Below are 27,241 nucleotides of genomic sequence, written 5' to 3' on the forward strand. Positions count from 1 at the left end.
AGGGCAGGACCCTCCCGCGTCCTGACTGCCCGTAGATGTAGGTCCAGCATCCTTATGTTAGTTGCTGGAAGCGGTTGTGTGAAGAGCATGTGGAAGTGACAGGATTCTCCTCAAGTGTATCTGATCTCAATACAGACATTGCAAACGTCCTTGTTCACTGAGAGCGTAGCTCGGTCCTAGATCCCATCAAAGTGTCTAGCAGACATCTGCCTGCAAAGCATACACACTTCCGAGAGTTGAGCTTATGGACTGTCCCTCCCACATCCTGCTTGCAGGTACACCGCGATCCTAACAGGCCTAGCCCCGATGCGTGCCTGAAGTGTTGTGAGAGGTAAGTGGAAAGTCGCGGCCCACAAGACTAGTGCATCCAAGCTCAATCCAGCCTTATTTCCAAGTATTCCCTGGTGAGCCAGGTGCTACATCGTATGGGCCATACAAGAGAAGCTAGCTGAACGCCTTGTCCAAAAGCAACTTACTTCGGAGAGTTGAGCTCACCCTCAGTCCCTCACAGTTGCACACTGCCTGCAGAAAGAGTTTCCAACATCTGAACCACAGCCGTTTGTCAGAGGATTGTGAGACTCAAGTGGAATAAGCAGACCTGGAGGGTGTCTCCAGCTGCAGTGGAGTGGTATTCTCGTTAGAGCCTGGCTTAGAACAGTTTTACGTTCTCAGTGCCCGAGGAACGCAGCTAGTTGAATGCTAGCTTGTAGGCTTGCTTCCTTGTGAGAGCTGAGTTCAGGGCAGGACCCTCCCGCATCCTGACTGCCCGTAGAGGTAGGTCTCAGCATCCTTATGTTAGTTGCCGGTAGCGGTTGTGTGAAGAGCATGTGGAAGTGACAGGATTCTCCTCAAGTGTATCTGATCTCAATACAGAGATTGCAAACGTCCTTGTTCACTGAGAGCGTAGCTCGGTCGTAGCTCCCATTAAACTGTCTAGCAGACATCTGACTGCAAACCATACACACTTCCGAGAGTTGAGCTTATGGACTGTCCCTCCCACATCCTGCCTGCACGTACACCGCGCTCCTAACTGGCCTAGCCCCGACGCGTGCCTGAAGTGTTGTGAGAGGTAAGTGGAAAGTCGCGGCCCACAAGACTAGTGCATCCAAGCTCAATCCAGCGATTTCCTAGTATTCCCTGTGTGAGCCAGGTGCTACATCCTACGTGCCATACAAGAGAAGCTAGCTGAACGACTTGTCCAAAAGCAACTTACTTCGGAGAGTTGAGCTCACCCTCAGTCCCTCACAGTTGCACACTGCCTGCAGAAAGAGTTTCCAACATCTGAACCACAGCCGTTTGTCAGAGGATTGTGAGACTCAAGTGGAATAAGCAGACCTGGAGGGTGTCTCCAGCTGCAGTGGAGTGGTATTCTCGTTAGAGCCTGGCTTAGAACAGTTTTACGTTCTCAGTGCCCGAGGAACGCAGCTAGTTGAATGCTGGCTTGTAGGCTTGCTTCCTTGTGAGAGCTGAGTTCAGGGCAGGACCCTCCCGCATCCTGACTGCCCGTAGATGTAGGTCCCAGCATCCTTATGTTAGTTGCTGGAAGCGGTTGTGTGAAGAGCATGTGGAAGTGACAGGATTTTCCTCAAGTGTATCTGATCTCAATACAGACATTGCAAAGGTCCTTGTTCAATGAGAGCGTAGCCCGGTCCTAGCTCCCATCAAAGTGTCCAGCAGACATCTGCCTACAAAGGATCCACACTTCGAGAGTTGAGCTTATGGACTGTCCGTCCCACACCCTGCCTGCACGTACACCGCGCTCCTAACAGGCCTAGCCCCGATGCGTGCCTGAAGTGTTGTGAGAGGTAAGTGGAAAGTCGCGGCCCACAAGACTAGTGCATCCAAGCTCAATCCAGCGATATTTCCTAGAATTCCCTGTGTGAGCCATGTGCTACATTCTACGTGCCATACGAGAGAAGCTAGCTGAACGCCTTGTCCAAAAGCAACTTACTTCGGAGAGTTGAGCTCACCCTCAGTCCCTCACAGTTGCACACTGCCTGCAGAAAGAGTTTCCAACATCTGAACCACAGCCGTTTGTCAGAGGCTTGTGAGACGCAAGTGGAATAAGCAGACCTGGAGGGTGTCTCCAGCTGCAATGGAGTGGTATTCTGGGTAGCGCCTGGCTTAGAACACTGTTACGTTCTCAGTGCCCGAGGAACGCAGCTAGTTGAAAGCTGGCTTGTAGGCTTGCTTCCTTGTGAGAGCTGAGTTCAGGGCAGGACCCTCCCGCTTTCTGACTCCCCATAGACGTAGGTCCCAACATCCTTATGTTAGTTGCCGGAAGCTATTGTGTGAAGAGCATGTGGAAGTGACAGGATTCTCCTCAAGTGTATCTGATCTCAATACAGACATTGCAAACGTCCTTGTTCACTGAGAGCGTAGCTCGGTCCTAGCTCCAATCAAAGTGTCTAGCAGACATCTGCCTGCAAAGCATACACACTTCCGAGAGTTGAGCTTATGGACTGTCCCTCCCACATCCTGCTTGCACGTACACCGCGATCCTAACAGGCCTAACCCGATGCGTGCCTAAGTGTTGTGAGAGGTAAGTGGAAAGTCGCGGCCCACAAGACTAGTGCATCCAAGCTCAATCCAGCGATTTCCTAGTATTCCCTGTGTGAGCCAGGTGCTACATCCTACGTGCCATACGAGAGAAGCTAGCTGAACGCCTTGTCCAAAAGCAACTTACTACGGAGATTTGAGCTCACCCTCAGTCACTCACAGTTGCACACTGCCTGCAGAAAGAGTTTCCAACATCTGAACCACAGCCGTTTGTCAGAGGTTGTGAGACGCAAGTGGAATAGGCAGACCTGGAGGGTGTCTCCAGCTGCAGTGGAGTGGTATTCTGGGTAGCTCCTGGCTTAGAACACTGTTACGTTCTCAGTGCCCGAGGAACGCAGCTAGGGGAAATCTGGATTGTAGGCCTATTTCCTTGTGGGAGCTGAGTTCAGGGCAGGACCCTCCCGCATCCTGACTGCCCATAGACCTAGGTACCAGCATCCTTATGTTAGGAGCCGGAAGCGGTTGTGTGAAGAGCATGCGGAAGTGACAGGATTCTCCTCAAGTGTATCTGATCTCAATACAGACATTGCAAACGTCCTTGTTCACTGAGAGCGTAGCTCGGTGCTAGCTTCCATCAAAGTGTCTAGCAGACATCTGCCTGCAAAGCATGCACACTTCCGAGAGTTGAGCTTATGGACTGTCCCTCCCACATCCTGCCTGCACGTACACCGCGCTCCTAACAGGCCTAGCCCCGATGCGTGCCTGAAGTGTTGTGAGAGGTAAGTGGAAAGTCGCGGCCCACAAGACTAGTGCATCCAAGCTCAATCCAGCGATATTTCCTAGAATTCCCTGTGTGACCCAGGTGCTACATCCTAAGTGCCATACAAGAGAAGCTAGCTGAACGCCTTGTCCAAAGCAACTTACTTCGGAGAGTTGAGCTCACCCTCAGTCCCTCACAGTTGCACACTGCCTGCAGAAAGAGTTTCCAACATCTAAACCACAGCCGTTTGTCAGAGGCTTGTGAGACGCAAGTGGAATAAGCAGACCTGGAGGGTGTCTCCAGCTGCAGTAGAGTGGTATTCTGGGTAGCTCCTGGCTTAGAACACTGTTACGTTCTCAGTGCCCGAGGAACGCAGCTAGTTGAAAGCTGGCTTGTAGGCTTGCTTCCTTCTGAGAGCTGAGTTCAGGGCAGGACCCTCCCGCATCCTGACTGCCCGTAGACGTAGGTCCCAGCATCCTTATGTTAGGCGCCAGAAGAGGTTGTGTGAAGAGCATGTGGAGGTGACAGGATTCTCCTCAAGTGTATCTGATCTCAATTCAGACATTGCAAACGTCCTTGTTCAATGAGAGTGTAGCTCGGTCCTAGCTCCCATCAAAGTGTCTAGCAGACATCTGCCTGCAAAGCATGCACACTTCCGAGAGTTGAGCTTATGGACTGTCCCTCCCACATCCTGCCTGCACGTACACCGCGCTAACAGGCCTAGCCCCGATGCGTGCCAGAAGTGTTGTGAGAGGTAAGTGGAAAGTCGCGGCCCACAAGACTAGTGCATCCAAGCTCAATCCAGCGATTTCCTAGTATTCCCTGTGTGAGCCAGGTGCCACATCCTACGTGCCATACGAGAGAAGCTAGCTGAACGCCTTGTCCAAAAGCAACTTACTTCGGAGAGTTGAGCTCACCCTCAGTCCCTCACAGTTGCACACTGCCTGCAGAAAGAGGTTCCAACATCTGAACCACAGCCGTTTGTCAGAGGCTTGTGAGACGCAAGTGGAATAAGCAGACCTGGAGGGTGTCTCCAGCTGCAGTGGAGTGGTATTCTCGTTAGAGCCTGGCTTAGAACACTGTTACATTCTCAGTGCCCGAGGAACGCAGCGAGTTGAAACCTGGCTTGTAGGCGTACTTCCTTGTGCGAGCTGAGTTCAGGGCAAGACCCTCCCGCATCCTGACTGCCCGTAGAGGTAGGTCCCAGCATCCTTATGTAAGTTGCCGGAAGCGGTTGTGTGAAGAGCATGTGGAAGTGACAGGATTCTCCTCAAGTGTATCTGATCTGAATACAGAGATTGCAAACGTCCTTGTTCACTGAGAGCGTAGCTCGGTCCTAGCTCCCATCAAAGTGTCTAGCAGACATCTGCCTGCAAAGCATACACACTTCTGAGAGTTGAACTTATGGACTGTCCCTCCCACATCCTGCTTGCACGTACACCGCGATCCTAACAGGCCTAACCCGATGCGTGCCTAAGTGTTGTGAGAGGTAAGTGGAAAGTCGCGGCCGACAAGTCTAGTGCATCCAAGCTCAATCCAGCGATTTCCTAGTATTCCCTGTGTGAGCCAGGTGCCACATCCTACGTGCCATACGAGAGAAGCTAGCTGAACGCGTTGTCCAAAAGCAACTTACTTCGGAGAGTTGAGCTCACCCTCAGTCACTCACAGTTGCACACTGCCTGCAGAAAGAGTTTCCAACATCTGAACCACAGCCGTTTGTCAGAGGCTTATGAGACGCAAGTGGAATAAGCAGACCTGGAGGGTGTCTCCAGCTGCAGTAGAGTGGTATTCTGGGTAGCTCCTGGCTTAGAACACTGTTACGTTCTCAGTGCCCGAGGAACGCAGCTAGTTGAAAGCTGGCTTGTAGGCGTGCTTTCCTGTGCGAGCTGAGTTGAGGGCAGGACCCTCCCGCGTCCTGACTGCCCGTAGATGTAGGTCCCAGCATCCTTATGTTAGTTGCTGGAAGCGGTTGTGTGAAGAGCATGTGGAAGTGACAGGATTCTCCTCAAGTGTATCTGATCTCAATACAGACATTGCAAACGTCCTTGTTCACTGAGAGCGTAGCTCGGTCCTAGATCCCATCAAAGTGTCTAGCAGACATCTGCCTGCAAAGCATACACACTCCCGAGAGTTGAGCTTATGGACTGTCCCTCCCACATCCTGCTTGCAGGTACACCGCGATCCTAACAGGCCTAGCCCCGATGCGTGCCTGAAGTGTTGTGAGAGGTAAGTGGAAAGTCGCGGCCCACAAGACTAGTGCATCCAAGCTCAATCCAGCCTTATTTCCAAGTATTCCCTGGTGAGCCAGGTGCTACATCGTATGGGCCATACAAGAGAAGCTAGCTGAACGCCTTGTCCAAAAGCAACTTACTTCGGAGAGTTGAGCTCACCCTCAGTCCCTCACAGTTGCACACTGCCTGCAGAAAGAGTTTCCAACATCTGAACCACAGCCGTTTGTCAGAGGATTGTGAGACTCAAGTGGAATAAGCAGACCTGGAGGGTGTCTCCAGCTGCAGTGGAGTGGTATTCTCGTTAGAGCCTGGCTTAGAACAGTTTTACGTTCTCAGTGCCCGAGGAACGCAGCTAGTTGAATGCTGGCTTGTAGGCTTGCTTCCTTGTGAGAGCTGAGTTCAGGGCAGGACCCTCCCGCATCCTGACTGCCCGTAGAGGTAGGTCTCAGCATCCTTATGTTAGTTGCCGGTAGCGGTTGTGTGAAGAGCATGTGGAAGTGACAGGATTCTCCTCAAGTGTATCTGATCTCAATACAGAGATTGCAAACGTCCTTGTTCACTGAGAGCGTAGCTCGGTCGTAGCTCCCATTAAACTGTCTAGCAGACATCTGCCTGCAAACCATACACACTTCCGAGAGTTGAGCTTATGGACTGTCCCTCCCACATCCTGCCTGCACGTACACCGCGCTCCTAACTGGCCTAGCCCCGACGCGTGCCTGAAGTGTTGTGAGAGGTAAGTGGAAAGTCGCGGCCCACAAGACTAGTGCATCCAAGCTCAATCCAGCGATTTCCTAGTATTCCCTGTGTGAGCCAGGTGCTACATCCTACGTGCCATACAAGAGAAGCTAGCTGAACGACTTGTCCAAAAGCAACTTACTTCGGAGAGTTGAGCTCACCCTCAGTCCCTCACAGTTGCACACTGCCTGCAGAAAGAGTTTCCAACATCTGAACCACAGCCGTTTGTCAGAGGATTGTGAGACTCAAGTGGAATAAGCAGACCTGGAGGGTGTCTCCAGCTGCAGTGGAGTGGTATTCTCGTTAGAGCCTGGCTTAGAACAGTTTTACGTTCTCAGTGCCCGAGGAACGCAGCTAGTTGAATGCTGGCTTGTAGGCTTGCTTCCTTGTGAGAGCTGAGTTCAGGGCAGGACCCTCCCGCATCCTGACTGCCCGTAGATGTAGGTCCCAGCATCCTTATGTTAGTTGCTGGAAGCGGTTGTGTGAAGAGCATGTGGAAGTGACAGGATTTTCCTCAAGTGTATCTGATCTCAATACAGACATTGCAAAGGTCCTTGTTCAATGAGAGCGTAGCCCGGTCCTAGCTCCCATCAAAGTGTCCAGCAGACATCTGCCTACAAAGGATCCACACTTCGAGAGTTGAGCTTATGGACTGTCCGTCCCACACCCTGCCTGCACGTACACCGCGCTCCTAACAGGCCTAGCCCCGATGCGTGCCTGAAGTGTTGTGAGAGGTAAGTGGAAAGTCGCGGCCCACAAGACTAGTGCATCCAAGCTCAATCCAGCGATATTTCCTAGAATTCCCTGTGTGAGCCATGTGCTACATTCTACGTGCCATACGAGAGAAGCTAGCTGAACGCCTTGTCCAAAAGCAACTTACTTCGGAGAGTTGAGCTCACCCTCAGTCCCTCACAGTTGCACACTGCCTGCAGAAAGAGTTTCCAACATCTGAACCACAGCCGTTTGTCAGAGGCTTGTGAGACGCAAGTGGAATAAGCAGACCTGGAGGGTGTCTCCAGCTGCAATGGAGTGGTATTCTGGGTAGCGCCTGGCTTAGAACACTGTTACGTTCTCAGTGCCCGAGGAACGCAGCTAGTTGAAAGCTGGCTTGTAGGCTTGCTTCCTTGTGAGAGCTGAGTTCAGGGCAGGACCCTCCCGCTTTCTGACTCCCCATAGACGTAGGTCCCAACATCCTTATGTTAGTTGCCGGAAGCTATTGTGTGAAGAGCATGTGGAAGTGACAGGATTCTCCTCAAGTGTATCTGATCTCAATACAGACATTGCAAACGTCCTTGTTCACTGAGAGCGTAGCTCGGTCCTAGCTCCAATCAAAGTGTCTAGCAGACATCTGCCTGCAAAGCATACACACTTCCGAGAGTTGAGCTTATGGACTGTCCCTCCCACATCCTGCTTGCACGTACACCGCGATCCTAACAGGCCTAACCCGATGCGTGCCTAAGTGTTGTGAGAGGTAAGTGGAAAGTCGCGGCCCACAAGACTAGTGCATCCAAGCTCAATCCAGCGATTTCCTAGTATTCCCTGTGTGAGCCAGGTGCTACATCCTACGTGCCATACGAGAGAAGCTAGCTGAACGCCTTGTCCAAAAGCAACTTACTACGGAGATTTGAGCTCACCCTCAGTCACTCACAGTTGCACACTGCCTGCAGAAAGAGTTTCCAACATCTGAACCACAGCCGTTTGTCAGAGGTTGTGAGACGCAAGTGGAATAGGCAGACCTGGAGGGTGTCTCCAGCTGCAGTGGAGTGGTATTCTGGGTAGCTCCTGGCTTAGAACACTGTTACGTTCTCAGTGCCCGAGGAACGCAGCTAGGGGAAATCTGGATTGTAGGCCTATTTCCTTGTGGGAGCTGAGTTCAGGGCAGGACCCTCCCGCATCCTGACTGCCCATAGACCTAGGTACCAGCATCCTTATGTTAGGAGCCGGAAGCGGTTGTGTGAAGAGCATGCGGAAGTGACAGGATTCTCCTCAAGTGTATCTGATCTCAATACAGACATTGCAAACGTCCTTGTTCACTGAGAGCGTAGCTCGGTGCTAGCTTCCATCAAAGTGTCTAGCAGACATCTGCCTGCAAAGCATGCACACTTCCGAGAGTTGAGCTTATGGACTGTCCCTCCCACATCCTGCCTGCACGTACACCGCGCTCCTAACAGGCCTAGCCCCGATGCGTGCCTGAAGTGTTGTGAGAGGTAAGTGGAAAGTCGCGGCCCACAAGACTAGTGCATCCAAGCTCAATCCAGCGATATTTCCTAGAATTCCCTGTGTGACCCAGGTGCTACATCCTAAGTGCCATACAAGAGAAGCTAGCTGAACGCCTTGTCCAAAAGCAACTTACTTCGGAGAGTTGAGCTCACCCTCAGTCCCTCACAGTTGCACACTGCCTGCAGAAAGAGTTTCCAACATCTAAACCACAGCCGTTTGTCAGAGGCTTGTGAGACGCAAGTGGAATAAGCAGACCTGGAGGGTGTCTCCAGCTGCAGTAGAGTGGTATTCTGGGTAGCTCCTGGCTTAGAACACTGTTACGTTCTCAGTGCCCGAGGAACGCAGCTAGTTGAAAGCTGGCTTGTAGGCTTGCTTCCTTCTGAGAGCTGAGTTCAGGGCAGGACCCTCCCGCATCCTGACTGCCCGTAGACGTAGGTCCCAGCATCCTTATGTTAGGCGCCAGAAGAGGTTGTGTGAAGAGCATGTGGAGGTGACAGGATTCTCCTCAAGTGTATCTGATCTCAATTCAGACATTGCAAACGTCCTTGTTCAATGAGAGTGTAGCTCGGTCCTAGCTCCCATCAAAGTGTCTAGCAGACATCTACCTGCAAAGCATGCACACTTCCGAGAGTTGAGCTTATGGACTGTCCCTCCCATATCCTGCCTGCACGTACACCGCGCTCCTAACAGGCCTAGCCCCGATGCGTGCCTGAAGTGTTGTGAGAGGTAAGTGGAAAGTCGCGGCCCACAAGACTAGTGCATCCAAGCTCAATCCAGCGATTTCCTAGTATTCCCTGTGTGAGCCAGATGCTACATCCTAAGTGCCATACGAGAGAAGCTAGCTGAACGCCTTGTCCAAAGCAACTTACTTCGGAGAGTTGAGCTCACCCTCAGTCCCTCACAGTTGCACACTGCCTGCAGAAAGAGTTTCCAACATCTGAACCACAGCCGTTTGTCAGAGGTTGTGAGACGCAAGTGGAATAAGCAGACCTGGAGTGTGTCTCCAGCTGCAGTGGAGTGGTATTCTGGGTAGCTCCTGGCTTAGATCACTGTTACGTTCTCAGTGCCCGAGGAACGCAGCTAGTTGAAAGGTAGCTTGTAGGCCTGCTTCCTTTTGAGAGCTGAGTTCAGGGCAGCACCCTCCCGCATCCTGATTGCCCGTAGACGTAGGTCACAGCATCCTTATGTTAGGCGCCAGAAGAGGTTGTGTGAAGAGCATGTGGAGGTGACAGGATTCTCCTCAAGTGTATCTGATCTCAATTCAGACATTGCAAACGTCCTTGTTCAATGAGAGTGTAGCTCGGTCCTAGCTCCCATCAAAGTGTCTAGCAGACATCTGCCTGCAAAGCATGCACACTTCCGAGAGTTGAGCTTATGGACTGTCCCTCCCACATCCTGCCTGCACGTACACCGCGCTAACAGGCCTAGCCCCGATGCGTGCCAGAAGTGTTGTGAGAGGTAAGTGGAAAGTCGCGGCCCACAAGACTAGTGCATCCAAGCTCAATCCAGCGATATTTCCTAGAATTCCCTGTGTGAGCCAGGTGCTACATTCTACGTGCCATACGAGAGAAGCTAGCTGAACGCCTTGTCCAAAAGCAACTTACTTCGGAGAGTTGAGCTCACCCTCAGTCCCTCACAGTTGCACACTGCCTGCAGAAAGAGTTTCCAACATCTGAACCACAGCCGTTTGTCAGAGGCTTGTGAGACGCAAGTGGAATAAGCAGACCTGGAGGGTGTCTCCAGCTGCAGTGGAGTGGTATTCTGGGTAGCGCCTGGCTTAGAACACTGTTACGTTCTCAGTGCCCGAGGAACGCAGCTAGTTGAAAGCTGGCTTGTAGGCGTGCTTTCTTGTGCGAGCTGAGTTCAGGGCAGGACCCTCCCGCGTCCTGACTGCCCGGAGACGTAGGTCCCAGCATCCTTATGTTAGTTGCTGGAAGCGGTTGTGTGAAGAGCATGTGGAAGTGACAGGATTCTCCTCAAGTGTATCTGATCTCAATACAGACATTGCAAACGTCCTTGTTCACTGAGAGCGTAGCTCGGTCCTAGCTCCCATCAAAGTGTCTAGCAGACATCTGCCTGCAAAGCATACACACTTCCGAGAGTTGAGCTTATGGACTGTCCCTCCCACATCCTGCTTGCAGGTACACCGCGATCCTAACAGGCCTAGCCCCGATGCGTGCCTGAAGTGTTGTGAGAGGTAAGTGGAAAGTCGCGGCCCACAAGACTAGTGCATCCAAGCTCAATCCAGCCTTATTTCCAAGTATTCCCTGGTGAGCCAGGTGCTACATCGTATGGGCCATACAAGAGAAGCTAGCTGAACGCCTTGTCCAAAAGCAACTTACTTCGGAGAGTTGAGCTCACCCTCAGTCCCTCACAGTTGCACACTGCCTGCAGAAAGAGTTTCCAACATCTGAACCACAGGCGTTTGTCAGAGGTTGTGAGACGCAAGTGGAATAAGCAGACCTGGAGGGTGTCTCCAGCTGCAGTGGAGTGGTATTCTCGGTAGCTCCTGGCTTAGAACACTGTTACGTTCTCAGTGCCCGAGGAACGCAGCTAGGGGAAATCTGGATTGTAGGCCTATTTCCTTGTGCGAGCTGAGTTCAGGGCAAGACCCTCGCGCATCCTGACTGCCCGTAGAGGTAGGTCTCAGCATCCTTATGTTAGTTGCCGGTAGCGGTTGTGTGAAGGGCATGTGGAAGTGACAGGATTCTCCTCAAGTGTATCTGATCTCAATACAGAGATTGCAAACGTCCTTGTTCACTGAGAGCGTAGCTCGGTCCTAGCTCCCATTAAACTGTCTAGCAGACATCTGCCTGCAAACCATACACACTTCCGAGAGTTGAGCTTATGGACTGTCCCTCCCACATCCTGCCTGCACGTACACCGCGCTCCTAACTGGCCTAGCCCCGACGCGTGCCTGAAGTGTTGTGAGAGGTAAGTGGAAAGTCGCGGCCCACAAGACTAGTGCATCCAAGCTCAATCCAGCGATTTCCTAGTATTCCCTGTGTGAGCCAGGTGCTACATCCTACGTGCCATACAAGAGAAGCTAGCTGAACGCCTTGTCCAAAAGCAACTTACTTCGGAGAGTTGAGCTCACCCTCAGTCCCTCACAGTTGCACACTGCCTGCAGAAAGAGTTTCCAACATCTGAACCACAGCCGTTTGTCAGAGGCTTGTGAGACGCAAGTGGAATAAGCAGACCTGGAGGGTGTCTCCAGCTGCAATGGAGTGGTATTCTGGGTAGCGCCTGGCTTAGAACACTGTTACGTTCTCAGTGCCCGAGGAACGCAGCTAGTTGAAAGCTGGCTTGTAGGCTTGCTTCCTTGTGAGAGCTGAGTTCAGGGCAGGACCCTCCCGCTTTCTGACTCCCCATAGACGTAGGTCCCAGCATCCTTATGTTATTTGCCGGAAGCTATTGTGTGAAGAGCATGTGGAAGTGACAGGATTCTCCTCAAGTGTATCTGATCTCAATACAGAGATTGCAAACGTCCTTGTTCACTGAGAGCGTAGCTCGTTCCTAGCTCCCATCAAAGTGTCTAGCAGACATGTGCCTGCAAACCATACACTCTTCCGAGAGTTGAGCTTATGGACTGTCCCTCCCACATCCTGCCTGCACGTACACCGCGCTCCTAACAGACCTAGCCTCGACGCGTGCCTGAAGTGTTGTGAGAGGTAAGTGGAAAGTCGCGGCCCACAAGACTAGTGCATCCAAGCTCAATCCAGCGATTTCCTAGTATTCCCTGTGTGAGCCAGGTGCCACATCCTACGTGCCATACGAGAGAAGCTAGCTGAACGCCTTGTCCAAAAGCAACTTACTTCGGAGAGTTGAGCTCACCCTCAGTCCGTCACAGTTGCACACTGCCTGCAGAAAGAGTTTCCAACATCTGAACCACAGCCGTTTGTCAGAGGCTTGTGAGACGCAAGTGGAATAAGCAGACCTGGAGGGTGTCTCCAGCTGCAGTGGAGTGGTATTCTGGGTAGAGCCTGGCTTAGAACACTGTTACATTCTCAGTGCCTGAGGAACGCAGCGAGTTGAAAGCTGGCTTGTAGACGTACTTCCTTGTGCGAGCTGAGTTCAGGGAAAGACCCTCCCGCATCCTGACTGCCCGTAGAGGTAGGTCCCAGCATCCTTATGTAAGTTGCCGGAAGCGGTTGTGTGAAGAGCATGTGGAAGTGACAGGATTCTCCTCAAGTGTATCTGATCTGAATACAGAGATTGCAAACGTCCTTGTTCACTGAGAGCGTAGCTCGGTCCTAGCTCCCATCAAAGTGTCTAGCAGACATCTGCCTGCAAAGCATACACACTTCTGAGAGTTGAGCTTATGGACTGTCCCTCCCACATCCTGCTTGCACGTACACCGCGATCCTAACAGGCCTAACCCGATGCGTGCTTAAGTGTTGTGAGAGGTAAGTGGAAACTCGCGGCCGACAAGTCTAGTGCATCCAAGCTCAATCCAGCGATTTCCTAGTATTCCCTGTGTGAGCCAGGTGCCACATCCTACGTGCCATACGAGAGAAGCTAGCTGAACGCGTTGTCCAAAAGCAACTTACTTCGGAGAGTTGAGCTCACCCTCAGTCACTCACAGTTGCACACTGCCTGCAGAAAGAGTTTCCAACATCTGAACCACAGCCGTTTGTCAGAGGCTTATGAGACGCAAGTGGAATAAGCAGACCTGGAGGGTGTCTCCAGCTGCAGTAGAGTGGTATTCTGGGTAGCTCCTGGCTTAGAACACTGTTACGTTCTCAGTGCCCGAGGAACGCAGCTAGTTGAAAGCTGGCTTGTAGGCGTGCTTTTTTGTGCGAGCTGAGTTCAGGGCAGGACCCTCCCGCGTCCTGACTGCCCGTAGATGTAGGTCCCAGCATCCTTATGTTAGTTGCTGGAAGCGGTTGTGTGAAGAGCATGTGGAAGTGACAGGATTCTCCTCAAGTGTATCTGATCTCAATACAGACATTGCAAACGTCCTTGTTCACTGAGAGCGTAGCTCGGTCCTAGCTCCCATCAAAGTGTCTAGCAGACATCTGCCTGAAAAGCATACACACTTCCGAGAGTTGACCTTATGGACTGTCCCTCCCACATCCTGCTTGCAGGTACACCGCGATCCTAACAGGCCTAGCCCCGATGCGTGCCTGAAGTGTTGTGAGAGGTAAGTGGAAAGTCGCGGCCCACAAGACTAGTGCATCCAAGCTCAATCCAGCCTTATTTCCAAGTATTCCCTGGTGAGCCAGGTGCTACATCGTATGGGCCATACAAGAGAAGCTAGCTGAACGCCTTGTCCAAAAGCAACTTACTTCGGAGAGTTGAGCTCACCCTCAGTCCCTCACAGTTGCACACTGCCTGCAGAAAGAGTTTCCAACATCTGAACCACAGCTGTTTGTCTGAGGTTGTGAGACGCAAGTGGAATAAGCAGACCTGGAGGGTGTCTCCAGCTGCAGTGGAGTGGTATTCTGGGTAGCTCCTGGCTTAGAACACTGTTACGTTCTCAGTGCCCGAGGAACGCAGCTAGGGGAAATCTGGATTGTAGGCCTATTTCCTTGTGCGAGCTGAGTTCAGGGCAAGACCCTCGCGCATCCTGACTGCCCGTAGAGGTAGGTCCAGCATCCTTATGTTAGTTGCCGGTAGCGGTTGTGTGAAGAGCATGTGGAAGTGACAGGATTCTCCTCAAGTGTATCTGATCTCAATACAGAGATTGCAAACGTCCTTGTTCACTGAGAGCGTAGCTCGGTCCTAGCTCCCATTAAACTGTCTAGCAGACATCTGCCTGCAAACCATACACACTTCCGAGAGTTGAGCTTATGGACTGTCCCTCCCACACCCTGCCTGCACGTACACCGCGATCCTAACAGGCCTAACCCGATGCGTGCCTAAGTGTTGTGAGAGGTAAGTGGAAAGTCGCGGCCCACAAGACTAGTGCATCCAAGCTCAATCCAGCGATTTCCTAGTATTCCCTGTGTGAGCCAGGTGCTACATCCTACGTGCCATACGAGAGAAGCTAGCTGAATGCCTTGTCCAAAAGCAACTTACTTCGGAGAGTTGAGCTCACCCTCAGTCCCTCACAGTTGCACACTGCCTGCAGAAAGAGTTTCCAACATCTGAACCACAGCCGTTTGTCAGAGGCTTGTGAGACGCAAGTGGAATAAGCAGACCTGGAGGGTGTCTCCAGCTGCAGTGGAGTGGTATTCTGGGTAGCTCCTGGCTTAGAACACTGTTACGTTCTCAGTGCCCGAGGAACGCAGCTAGTGGAAATCTGGATTGTAGGCCTACTTCCTTGTGCGAGCTGAGTTCAGGGCAGGACCCTCCCGCATCCTGACTGCCCATAGACCTAGGTCCCAGCATCCTTATGTTAGGAGCCGGAAGCGGTTGTGTGAAGAGCATGCGGAAGTGACAGGATTCTCCTCAAGTGTATCTGATCTCAATACAGACATTGCAAACGTCCTTGTTCACTGAGAGCGTAGCTCGGTGCTAGCTCCCATCAAAGTGTCTAGCGGACATCTGCCTGCAAAGCATGCACACTTCCGAGAGTTGAGCTTATGGACTGTCCCTCCCACATCCTGCCTGCACGTACACCGCGCTCCTAACAGGCCTAGCCCCGATGCGTGCCTGAAGTGTTGTGAGAGGTAAGTGGAAAGTCGCGGCCCACAAGACTAATGCATACAAGCTCAATCCAGCGATTTCCTAGTATTCCCTGTGTGAGCCAGGTGCTACATCCTAAGTGCCATACGAGAGAAGCTAGCTGAACGCCTTGTCCAAAAGCAACTTACTTCGGAGAGTTGAGCTCACCCTCAGTCCGTCACAGTTGCACACTGCCTGCAGAAAGAGTTTCCAACATCTGAACCACAGCCGTTTGTCAGAGGCTTGTGAGACGCAAGTCGAATAAGCAGACCTGGAGGGTGTCTCCAGCTGCAGTAGAGTGGTATTCTGGGTAGCTCCTGGATTAGAACACTGTTACGTTCTCAGTGCCCGAGGAACGCAGGTAGTTGAAAGCTGGCTTGTAGGCGTACTTCCTTGTGCGAGCTGAGTTCAGGGCAAGACCCTCCCGCATCCTGACTGCCCGTAGAGGTAGGTCCCAGCATCCTTATGTTAGTTGCCGGAAGCGGTTGTGTGAAGAGCATGTGGAAGTGACAGGATTCTCCTCAAGTGTATCTGATCTCAATACAGAGATTGCAAACGTCCTTGTTCACTGAGAGCGTAGCTCGTTCCTAGCTCCCATCAAAGTGTCTAGCAGACATGTGCCTGCAAACCATACACTCTTCCGAGAGTTGAGCTTATGGACTGTCCCTCCCACATCCTGCCTGCACGTACACCGCGCTCCTAACAGACCTAGCCCCGAAGCGTGCCTGAAGTGTTGTGAGAGGTAAGTGGAAAGTCGCGGCCGACAAGTCTAGTGCATCCAAGGTCAATCCAGCGATTTCCTAGTATTCCCTGTGTGAGCCAGGTGCCACATCCTACGTGCCATACGAGAGAAGCTAGCTGAACGCCTTTTCCAAAAGCAACTTACTTCGGAGAGTTGAGCTCACCCTCAGTCCGTCACAGTTGCACACTGCCTGCAGAAAGAGTTTCCAACATCTGAACCACAGCCGTTTGTCAGAGGCTTGTGAGACGCAAGTGGAATAAGCAGACCTGGAGGGTGTCTCCCGCTGCAGTGGAGTGGTATTCTGGGTAGAGCCTGGCTTAGAACACTGTTACATTCTCAGTGCCCGAGGAACGCAGCGAGTTGAAAGCTGGCTTGTAGGCGTACTTCCTTGTGCGAGCCGAGTTCAGGGCAAGACCCTCCCGCATCCTGACTGCCCGTAGAGGTAGGTCCCAGCATCCTTATGTAAGTTGCCGGAAGCGGTTGTGTGAAGAGCATGTGGAAGTGACAGGATTCTCCTCAAGTGTATCTGATCTGAATACAGAGATTGCAAACGTCCTTGTTCACTGAGAGCGTAGCTCGGTCCTAGCTCCCATCAAAGTGTCTAGCAGACATCTGCCTGCAAAGCATACACACTTCTGAGAGTTGAGCTTATGGACTGTCCCTCCCACATCCTGCTTGCACGTACACCGCGATCCTAACAGGCCTAACCCGATGCGTGCTTAAGTGTTGTGAGAGGTAAGTGGAAAGTCGCGGCCGACAAGTCTAGTGCATCCAAGCTCAATCCAGCGATTTCCTAGTATTCCCTGTGTGAGCCAGGTGCCACATCCTACGTGCCATACGAGAGAAGCTAGCTGAACGCGTTGTCCAAAAGCAACTTACTTCGGAGAGTTGAGCTCACCCTCAGTCACTCACAGTTGCACACTGCCTGCAGAAAGAGTTTCCAACATCTGAACCACAGCCGTTTGTCAGAGGCTTATGAGACGCAAGTGGAATAAGCAGACCTGGAGGGTGTCTCCAGCTACAGTAGAGTGGTATTCTGGGTAGCTCCTGGCTTAGAACACTGTTACGTTCTCAGTGCCCGAGGAACGCAGCTAGTTGAAAGCTGGCTTGTAGGCGTGCTTTCTTGTGCGAGCTGAGTTCAGGGCAGGACCCTCCCGCGACCTGACTGCCCGTAGATGTAGGTCCCAGCATCCTTATGTTAGTTGCTGGAAGCGGTTGTGTGAAGAGCATGTGGAAGTGACAGGATTCTCCTCAAGTGTATCTGATCTCAATACAGAGATTGCAAACGTCCTTGTTCACTGAGAGCGTAGCTCGGTCCTAGCTCCCATTAAACTGTCTAGCAGACATCTGCCTGCAAACCATACACACTTCCGAGAGTTGAGCTTATGGACTGTCCCTCCCACACCCTGCCTGCACGTACACCGCGATCCTAACAGGCCTAACCCGATGCGTGCCTAAGTGTTGTGAGAGGTAAGTGGAAAGTCGCGGCCCACAAGACTAGTGCATCCAAGCTCAATCCAGCGATTTCCTAGTATTCCCTGTGTGAGCCAGGTGCTACATCCTACGTGCCATACGAGAGAAGCTAGCTGAATGCCTTGTCCAAAAGCAACTTACTTCGGAGAGTTGAGCTCACCCTCAGTCCCTCACAGTTGCACACTGCCTGCAGAAAGAGTTTCCAACATCTGAACCACAGCCGTTTGTCAGAGGCTTATGAGACGCAAGTGGAATAAGCAGACCTGGAGGGTGTCTCCAGCTGCAGTGGAGTGGTATTCTGGGTAGCGCCTGGCTTAGAACACTGTTACGTTCTCAGTGCCCGAGGAACGCAGCTAGTGGAAATCTGGATTGTAGGCCTACTTCCTTGTGCGAGCTGAGTTCAGGGCAGGACCCTCCCGCATCCTGACTGCCCATAGACCTAGGTCCCAGCATCCTTATGTTAGGAGCCGGAAGCGGTTGTGTGAAGAGCATGCGGAAGTGACAGGATTCTCCTCAAGTGTATCTGATCTCAATACAGACATTGCAAACGTCCTTGTTCACTGAGAGCGTAGCTCGGTGCTAGCTCCCATCAAAGTGTCTAGCGGACATCTGCCTGCAAAGCATGCACACTTCCGAGAGTTGAGCTTATGGACTGTCCCTCCCACATCCTGCCTGCACGTACACCGCGCTCCTAACAGGCCTAGCCCCGATGCGTGCCTGAAGTGTTGTGAGAGGTAAGTGGAAAGTCGCGGCCCACAAGACTAATGCATACAAGCTCAATCCAGCGATTTCCTAGTATTCCCTGTGTGAGCCAGGTGCTACATCCTAAGTGCCATACGAGAGAAGCTAGCTGAACGCCTTGTCCAAAAGCAACTTACTTCGGAGAGTTGAGCTCACCCTCAGTCCGTCACAGTTGCACACTGCCTGCAGAAAGAGTTTCCAACATCTGAACCACAGCCGTTTGTCAGAGGCTTGTGAGACGCAAGTCGAATAAGCAGACCTGGAGGGTGTCTCCAGCTGCAGTAGAGTGGTATTCTGGGTAGCTCCTGGATTAGAACACTGTTACGTTCTCAGTGCCCGAGGAACGCAGGTAGTTGAAAGCTGGCTTGTAGGCGTACTTCCTTGTGCGAGCTGAGTTCAGGGCAAGACCCTCCCGCATCCTGACTGCCCGTAGAGGTAGGTCCCAGCATCCTTATGTTAGTTGCCGGAAGCGGTTGTGTGAAGAGCATGTGGAAGTGACAGGATTCTCCTCAAGTGTATCTGATCTCAATACAGAGATTGCAAACGTCCTTGTTCACTGAGAGCATAGCTCGTTCCTAGCTCCCATCAAAGTGTCTAGCAGACATGTGCCTGCAAACCATACACTCTTCCGAGAGTTGAGCTTATGGACTGTCCCTCCCACATCCTGCCTGCACGTACACCGCGCTCCTAACAGACCTAGCCCCGAAGCGTGCCTGAAGTGTTGTGAGAGGTAAGTGGAAAGTCGCGGCCCACAAGACTAGTGCATCCAAGCTCAATCCAGCGATTTCCTAGTATTCCCTGTGTGAGCCAGGTGCCACATCCTACGTGCCATACGAGAGAAGCTAGCTGAACGCCTTTTCCAAAAGCAACTTACTTCGGAGAGTTGAGCTCACCCTCAGTCCGTCACAGTTGCACACTGCCTGCAGAAAGAGTTTCCAACATCTGAACCACAGCCGTTTGTCAGAGGCTTGTGAGACGCAAGTGGAATAAGCAGACCTGGAGGGTGTCTCCCGCTGCAGTGGAGTGGTATTCTGGGTAGAGCCTGGCTTAGAACACTGTTACATTCTCAGTGCCCGAGGAACGCAGCGAGTTGAAAGCTGGCTTGTAGGCGTACTTCCTTGTGCGAGCTGAGTTCAGGGCAAGACCCTCCCGCATCCTGACTGCCCGTAGAGGTAGGTCCCAGCATCCTTATGTAAGTTGCCGGAAGCGGTTGTGTGAAGAGCATGTGGAAGTGACAGGATTCTCCTCAAGTGTATCTGATCTGAATACAGAGATTGCAAACGTCCTTGTTCACTGAGAGCGTAGCTCGGTCCTAGCTCCCATCAAAGTGTCTAGCAGACATCTGCCTGCAAAGCATACACACTTCTGAGAGTTGAGCTTATGGACTGTCCCTCCCACATCCTGCTTGCACGTACACCGCGATCCTAACAGGCCTAACCCGATGCGTGCTTAAGTGTTGTGAGAGGTAAGTGGAAAGTCGCGGCCGACAAGTCTAGTGCATCCAAGCTCAATCCAGCGATTTCCTAGTATTCCCTGTGTGAGCCAGGTGCCACATCCTACGTGCCATACGAGAGAAGCTAGCTGAACGCGTTGTCCAAAAGCAACTTACTTCGGAGAGTTGAGCTCACCCTCAGTCACTCACAGTTGCACACTGCCTGTAGAAAGAGTTTCCAACATCTGAACCACAGCCGTTTGTCAGAGGCTTATGAGACGCAAGTGGAATAAGCAGACCTGGAGGGTGTCTCCAGCTGCAGTAGAGTGGTATTCTGGGTAGCTCCTGGCTTAGAACACTGTTACGTTCTCAGTGCCCGAGGAACGCAGCTAGTTGAAAGCTGGCTTGTAGGCGTGCTTTCTTGTGCGAGCTGAGTTCAGGGCAGGACCCTCCCGCGTCCTGACTGCCCGTAGATGTAGGTCCCAGCATCCTTATGTTAGTTGCTGGAAGCGGTTGTGTGAAGAGCATGTGGAAGTGACAGGATTCTCCTCAAGTGTATCTGATCTCAATACAGACATTGCAAACGTCCTTGTTCACTGAGAGCGTAGCTCGGTCCTAGCTCCCATCAAAGTGTCTAGCAGACATCTGCCTGCAAAGCATACACACTTCCGAGAGTTGAGCTTATGGACTGTCCCTCCCACATCCTGCTTGCAGGTACACCGCGATCCTAACAGGCCTAGCCCCGATGCGTGCCTGAAGTGTTGTGAGAGGTAAGTGGAAAGTCGCGGCCCACAAGACTAGTGCATCCAAGCTCAATCCAGCCTTATTTCCAAGTATTCCCTGGTGAGCCAGGTGCTACATCGTATGGGCCATACAAGAGAAGCTAGCTGAACGCCTTGTCCAAAAGCAACTTACTTCGGAGAGTTGAGCTCACCCTCAGTCCCTCACAGTTGCACACTGCCTGCAGAAAGAGTTTCCAACATCTGCACCACAGCCGTTTGTCAGAGGTTGTGAGACGCAAGTGGAATAAGCAGACCTGGAGGGTGTCTCCAGCTGCAGTGGAGTGGTATTCTGGGTAGCTCCTGGCTTAGAACACTGTTACGTTCTCAGTGCCCGAGGAACGCAGCTAGGGGAAATCTGGATTGTAGGCCTATTTCCTTGTGCGAGCTGAGTTCAGGGCAAGACCCTCGCGCATCCTGACTGCCCGTAGACGTAGGTCTCAGCATCCTTATGTTAGTTGCCGGTAGCGGTTGTGTGAAGAGCATGTGGAAGTGACAGGATTCTCCTCAAGTGTATCTGATCTCAATACAGAGATTGCAAACGTCCTTGTTCACTGAGAGCGTAGCTCGGTCCTAGCTCCCATTAAACTGTCTAGCAGACATCTGCCTGCAAACCATACACACTTCGAGAGTTGAGCTTATGGACTGTCCCTCCCACATCCTGCCTGCACGTACACCGCGCTCCTAACTGGCCTAGCCCCGACGCGTGCCTGAAGTGTTGTGAGAGGTAAGTGGAAAGTCGCGGCCCACAAGACTAGTGCATCCAAGCTCAATCCAGCGATTTCCTAGTATTCCCTGGGTGAGCCAGGTGCTACATCCTACGTGCCATACAAGAGAAGCTAGCTAAACGCCTTGTCCAAAAGCAACTTACTTCGGAGAGTTGAGCTCACCCTCAGTCCCTCACAGTTGCACACTGCCTGCAGAAAGAGTTTCCAACATCTGAACCACAGGCGTTTGTCAGAGGATTGTGAGACTCAAGTGGAATAAGCAGACCTGGAGGGTGTCTCCAGCTGCAGTAGAGTGGTATTCTGGGTAGCTCCTGGCTTAGAACACTGTTACGTTCTCAGTGCCAGAGGAACGCAGCTAGTTGAAAGGTGGCTTGTAGGCCTGCTTCCTTTTGAGAGCTGAGTTCAGGGCAGCACCCTCCCGCATCCTGATTGCCCGTAGACGTAGGTCACAGCATCCTTATGTTAGGCGCCAGAAGAGGTTGTGTGAAGAGCATGTGGAGGTGACAGGATTCTCCTCAAGTGTATCTGATCTCAATTCAGACATTGCAAACGTCCTTGTTCAATGAGAGTGTAGCTCGGTCCTAGCTCCCATCAAAGTGTCTAGCAGACATCTGCCTGCAAAGCATGCACACTTCCGAGAGTTGAGCTTATGGACTGTCCCTCCCACATCCTGCCTGCACGTACACCGCGCTCCTAACAGGCCTAGCCCCGATGCGTGCCTGAAGTGTTGTGAGAGGTAAGTGGAAAGTCGCGGCCCACAAGACTAGTGCATCCAAGCTCAATCGAGCGATTTCCTAGTATTCCCTGTGTGAGCCAGATGCTACATCCTAAGTGCCATACGAGAGAAGCTAGCTGATCGCCTTGTCCAAAGCAACTTACTTCGGAGAGTTGAGCTCACCCTCAGTCCGTCACAGTTGCACACTGCCTGCAGAAAGAGTTTCCAACATCTGAACCACAGCCGTTTGTCAGAGGCTTGTGAGACGCAAGTGGAATAAGCAGACCTGGAGGGTGTCTCCAGCTGCAGTAGAGTGGTATTCTGGGTAGCTCCTGGCTTAGAACACTGTTACGTTCTCAGTGCCCGAGGAACGCAGCTAGTTGAAAGCTGGCTTGTAGGCGTACTTCCTTGTGCGAGCTGAGTTCAGGGCAAGACCCTCCCGCATCCTGACTGCCCGTAGAGGTAGGTCCCAGCATCCTTATGTTAGTTGCCGGAAGCGGTTGTGTGAAGAGCATGTGGAAGTGACAGGATTCTCCTCAAGTGTATCTGATCTCAATACAGAGATTGCAAACGTCCTTGTTCACTGAGAGCGTAGCTCGGTCCTAGCTCCCATCAAAGTGTCTAGCAGACATCTGCCTGCAAAGCATACACACTTCTGAGAGTTGAGCTTATGGACTGTCCCTCCCACATCCTGCTTGCAGGTACACCGCGATCCTAACAGGCCTAGCCCCGATGCGTGCCTGAAGTGTTGTGAGAGGTAAGTGGAAAGTCGCGGCCCACAAGACTAGTGCATCCAAGCTCAATCCAGCCTTATTTCCAAGTATTCCCTGGTGAGCCAGGTGCTACATCGTATGGGCCATACAAGAGAAGCTAGCTGAACGCCTTGTCCAAAAGCAACTTACTTCGGAGAGTTGAGCTCACCCTCAGTCCCTCACAGTTGCACACTGCCTGCAGAAAGAGTTTCCAACATCTGAACCACAGCCGTTTGTCAGAGGTTGTGAGACGCAAGTGGAATAAGCAGACCTGGAGGGTGTCTCCAGCTGCAGTGGAGTGGTATTCTGGGTAGCTCCTGGCTTAGAACACTGTTACGTTCTCAGTGCCCGAGGAACGCAGCTAGGGGAAATCTGGATTGTAGGCCTATTTCCTTGTGCGAGCTGAGTTCAGGGCAAGACCCTCGCGCATCCTGACTGCCCGTAGACGTAGGTCTCAGCATCCTTATGTTAGTTGCCGGTAGCGGTTGTGTGAAGAGCATGTGGAAGTGACAGGATTCTCCTCAAGTGTATCTGATCTCAATACAGAGATTGCAAACGTCCTTGTTCACTGAGAGCGTAGCTCGGTCCTAGCTCCCATTAAACTGTCTAGCAGACATCTGCCTGCAAACCATACACACTTCGAGAGTTGAGCTTATGGACTGTCCCTCCCACATCCTGCCTGCACGTACACCGCGCTCCTAACTGGCCTAGCCCCGACGCGTGCCTGAAGTGTTGTGAGAGGTAAGTGGAAAGTCGCGGCCCACAAGACTAGTGCATCCAAGCTCAATCCAGCGATTTCCTAGTATTCCCTGGGTGAGCCAGGTGCTACATCCTACGTGCCATACAAGAGAAGCTAGCTAAACGCCTTGTCCAAAAGCAACTTACTTCGGAGAGTTGAGCTCACCCTCAGTCCCTCACAGTTGCACACTGCCTGCAGAAAGAGTTTCCAACATCTGAACCACAGGCGTTTGTCAGAGGATTGTGAGACTCAAGTGGAATAAGCAGACCTGGAGGGTGTCTCCAGCTGCAGTAGAGTGGTATTCTGGGTAGCTCCTGGCTTAGAACACTGTTACGTTCTCAGTGCCCGAGGAACGCAGCTAGTGGAAATCTGGATTGTAGGCCTACTTCCTTGTGCGAGCTGAGTTCAGGATAGGACCCTCCCGCATCCTGATTGCCCGTAGACGTAGGTCACAGCATCCTTATGTTAGGCGCCAGAAGAGGTTGTGTGAAGAGCATGTGGAGGTGACAGGATTCTCCTCAAGTGTATCTGATCTCAATTCAGACATTGCAAACGTCCTTGTTCAATGAGAGTGTAGCTCGGTCCTAGCTCCCATCAAAGTGTCTAGCAGACATCTGCCTGCAAAGCATGCACACTTCCGAGAGTTGAGCTTATGGACTGTCCCTCCCACATCCTGCCTGCACGTACACCGCGCTCCTAACAGGCCTAGCCCCGATGCGTGCCTGAAGTGTTGTGAGAGGTAAGTGGAAAGTCGCGGCCCACAAGACTAGTGCATCCAAGCTCAATCCAGCGATTTCCTAGTATTCCCTGTGTGAGCCAGATGCTATATCCTAAGTGCCATACGAGAGAAGCTAGCTGAACGCCTTGTCCAAAGCAACTTACTTCGGAGAGTTGAGCTCACCCTCAGTCCGTCACAGTTGCACACTGCCTGCAGAAAGAGTTTCCAACATCTGAACCACAGCCGTTTGTCAGAGGCTTGTGAGACGCAAGTGGAATAAGCAGACCTGGAGGGTGTCTCCAGCTGCAGTAGAGTGGTATTCTGGGTAGCTCCTGGCTTAGAACACTGTTACGTTCTCAGTGCCCGAGGAACGCAGCTAGTTGAAAGCTGGCTTGTAGGCTTGCTTCCTTGTGAGAGCTGAGTTCAGGGCAGGACCCTCCCGCATCCTGATTGCCCGTAGACGTAGGTCCCAGCATCCTTATGTTAGGCGCCAGAAGAGGTTGTGTGAAGAGCATGTGGAGGTGACAGGATTTTCCTCAAGTGTATCTGATCTCAATTCAGACATTGCAAACGTCCTTGTTCAATGAGAGTGTAGCTCGGTCCTAGCTCCCATCAAAGTGTCTAGCAGACATCTGCCTGCAAAGCATGCACACTTCCGAGAGTTGAGTTTATGGACTGTCCCTCCCACATCCTGCCTGCACGTACACCGCGCTCCTAACAGGCCTAGCCCCGATGCGTGCCTGAAGTGTTGTGAGAGGTAAGTGGAAAGTCGCGGCCCACAAGACTAGTGCATCCAAGCTCAATCCAGCGATATTTCCTAGTATTCCCTGGTGAGCCAGGTGCTACATCGTATGTGCCATACAAGAGAAGCTAGCTGAACGCCTTGTCCAAAAGCAACTTACTGTGGAGAGTTCAAATCACCCTCAGTCCCTCACAGTTGCACACTGCCTGCAGAAAGAGTTTCCAACATCTGAACCACAGGCGTTTGTCAGAGGCTTGTGAGACGCAAGTGGAATAAGCAGACCTGGAGGGTGTCTCCAGCTGCAGTGGAGTGGTATTCTGGGTAGCTCCTGGCTTAGAACACTGTTACGTTCTCAGTGCCCGAGGAACGCAGCTAGTTGAAAGCTGGCTTGTAGGCGTGCTTTCTTGTGCGAGCTGAGTTCAGGGCAGGACCCTCCCGCGTCCTGACTGCCCGTAGATGTAGGTCCCAGCATCCTTATGTTAGTTGCTGGAAGCGGTTGTGTGAAGAGCATGTGGAAGTGACAGGATTCTCCTCAAGTGTATCTGATCTCAATACAGACATTGCAAACGTCCTTGTTCACTGAGAGCGTAGCTCGGTCCTAGCTCCCATCAAAGTGTCTAGCAGACATCTGCCTGCAAAGCATACACACTTCCGAGAGTTGAGCTTATGGACTGTCCCTCCCACATCCTGCTTGCAGGTACACCGCGATCCTAACAGGCCTAGCCCCGATGCGTGCCTGAAGTGTTGTGAGAGGTAAGTGGAAAGTCGCGGCCCACAAGACTAGTGCATCCAAGCTCAATCCAGCCTTATTTCCAAGTATTCCCTGGTGAGCCAGGTGCTACATCGTATGGGCCATACAAGAGAAGCTAGCTGAACGCCTTGTCCAAAAGCAACTTACTTCGGAGAGTTGAGCTCACCCTCAGTCCCTCACAGTTGCACACTGCCTGCAGAAAGAGTTTCCAACATCTGAACCACAGCCGTTTGTCAGAGGTTGTGAGACGCAAGTGGAATAAGCAGACCTGGAGGGTGTCTCCAGCTGCAGTGGAGTGGTATTCTGGGTAGCTCCTGGCTTAGAACACTGTTACGTTCTCAGTGCCCGAGGAACGCAGCTAGGGGAAATCTGGATTGTAGGCCTATTTCCTTGTGCGAGCTGAGTTCAGGGCAAGACCCTCGCGCATCCTGACTGCCCGTAGAGGTAGGTCTCAGCATCCTTATGTTAGTTGCCGGTAGCGGTTGTGTGAAGAGCATGTGGAAGTGACAGGATTCTCCTCAAGTGTATCTGATCTCAATACAGAGATTGCAAACGTCCTTGTTCACTGAGAGCGTAGCTCGGTCCTAGTTCCCATTAAACTGTCTAGCAGACATCTGCCTGCAAACCATACACACTTCCGAGAGTTGAGCTTATGGACTGTCCCTCCCACATCCTGCCTGCACGTACACCGCGCTCCTAACTGGCCTAGCCCCGACGCGTGCCTGAAGTGTTGTGAGAGGTAAGTGGAAAGTCGCGGCCCACAAGACTAGTGCATCCAAGCTCAATCCAGCGATTTCCTAGTATTCCCTGTGTGAGCCAGGTGCTACATCCTACGTGCCATACAAGAGAAGCTAGCTGAACGCCTTGTCCAAAAGCAACTTACTTCGGAGAGTTGAGCTCACCCTCAGTCCCTCACAGTTGCACAGTGCCTGCAGAAAGAGTTTCCAACATCTGAACCACAGGCGTTTGTCAGAGGATTGTGAGACTCAAGTGGAATAAGCAGACCTGGAGGGTGTCTCCAGCTGCAGTGGAGTGGTATTCTCGTTAGAGCCTGGCTTAGAACAGTTTTACGTTCTCAGTGCCCGAGGAACGCAGCTAGTTGAATGCTGGCTTGTAGGCTTGCTTCCTTGTGAGAGCTGAGTTCAGGGCAGGACCCTCCCGCATCCTGACTGCCGGTAGATGTAGGTCCCAGCATCCTTATGTTAGTTGCTGGAAGCGGTTGTGTGAAGAGCATGTGGAAGTGACAGGATTTTCCTCAAGTGTATCTGATCTCAATACAGACATTGCAAACGTCCTTGTTCAATGAGAGCGTAGCCCGGTCCTAGCTCCCATCAAAGTGTCCAGCAGACATCTGCCTACAAAGGATACACACTTCGAGATTTGAGCTTATGGACTGTCCGTCCCACACCCTGCCTGCACGTACACCGCGCTCCTAACAGGCCTAGCCCCGACGCGTGCCTGAAGTGTTGTGAGAGGTAAGTGGAAAGTCGCGGCCCACAAGACTAGTGCATCCAAGCTCAATCCAGCGATATTTCCTAGAATTCCCTGTGTGAGCCATGTGCTACATTCTACGTGCCATACGAGAGAAGCTAGCTGAACGCCTTGTCCAAAAGCAACTTACTTCGGAGAGTTGAGCTCACCCTCAGTCCCTCACAGTTGCACACTGCCTGCAGAAAGAGTTTCCAACATCTGAACCACAGGCGTTTGTCAGAGGCTTGTGAGACGCAAGTGGAATAAGCAGACCTGGAGGGTGTCTCCAGCTGCAATGGAGTGGTATTCTGGTTAGCGCCTGGCTTAGAACACTGTTACGTTCTCAGTGCCCGAGGAACGCAGCTAGTTGAAAGCTGGCTTGTAGGCTTGCTTCCTTGTGAGAGC

This window comes from Vulpes vulpes, chromosome 5, assembly GCF_048418805.1.
Source record: "Vulpes vulpes isolate BD-2025 chromosome 5, VulVul3, whole genome shotgun sequence".
Taxonomy (NCBI): Eukaryota; Metazoa; Chordata; class Mammalia; order Carnivora; family Canidae; genus Vulpes; species Vulpes vulpes.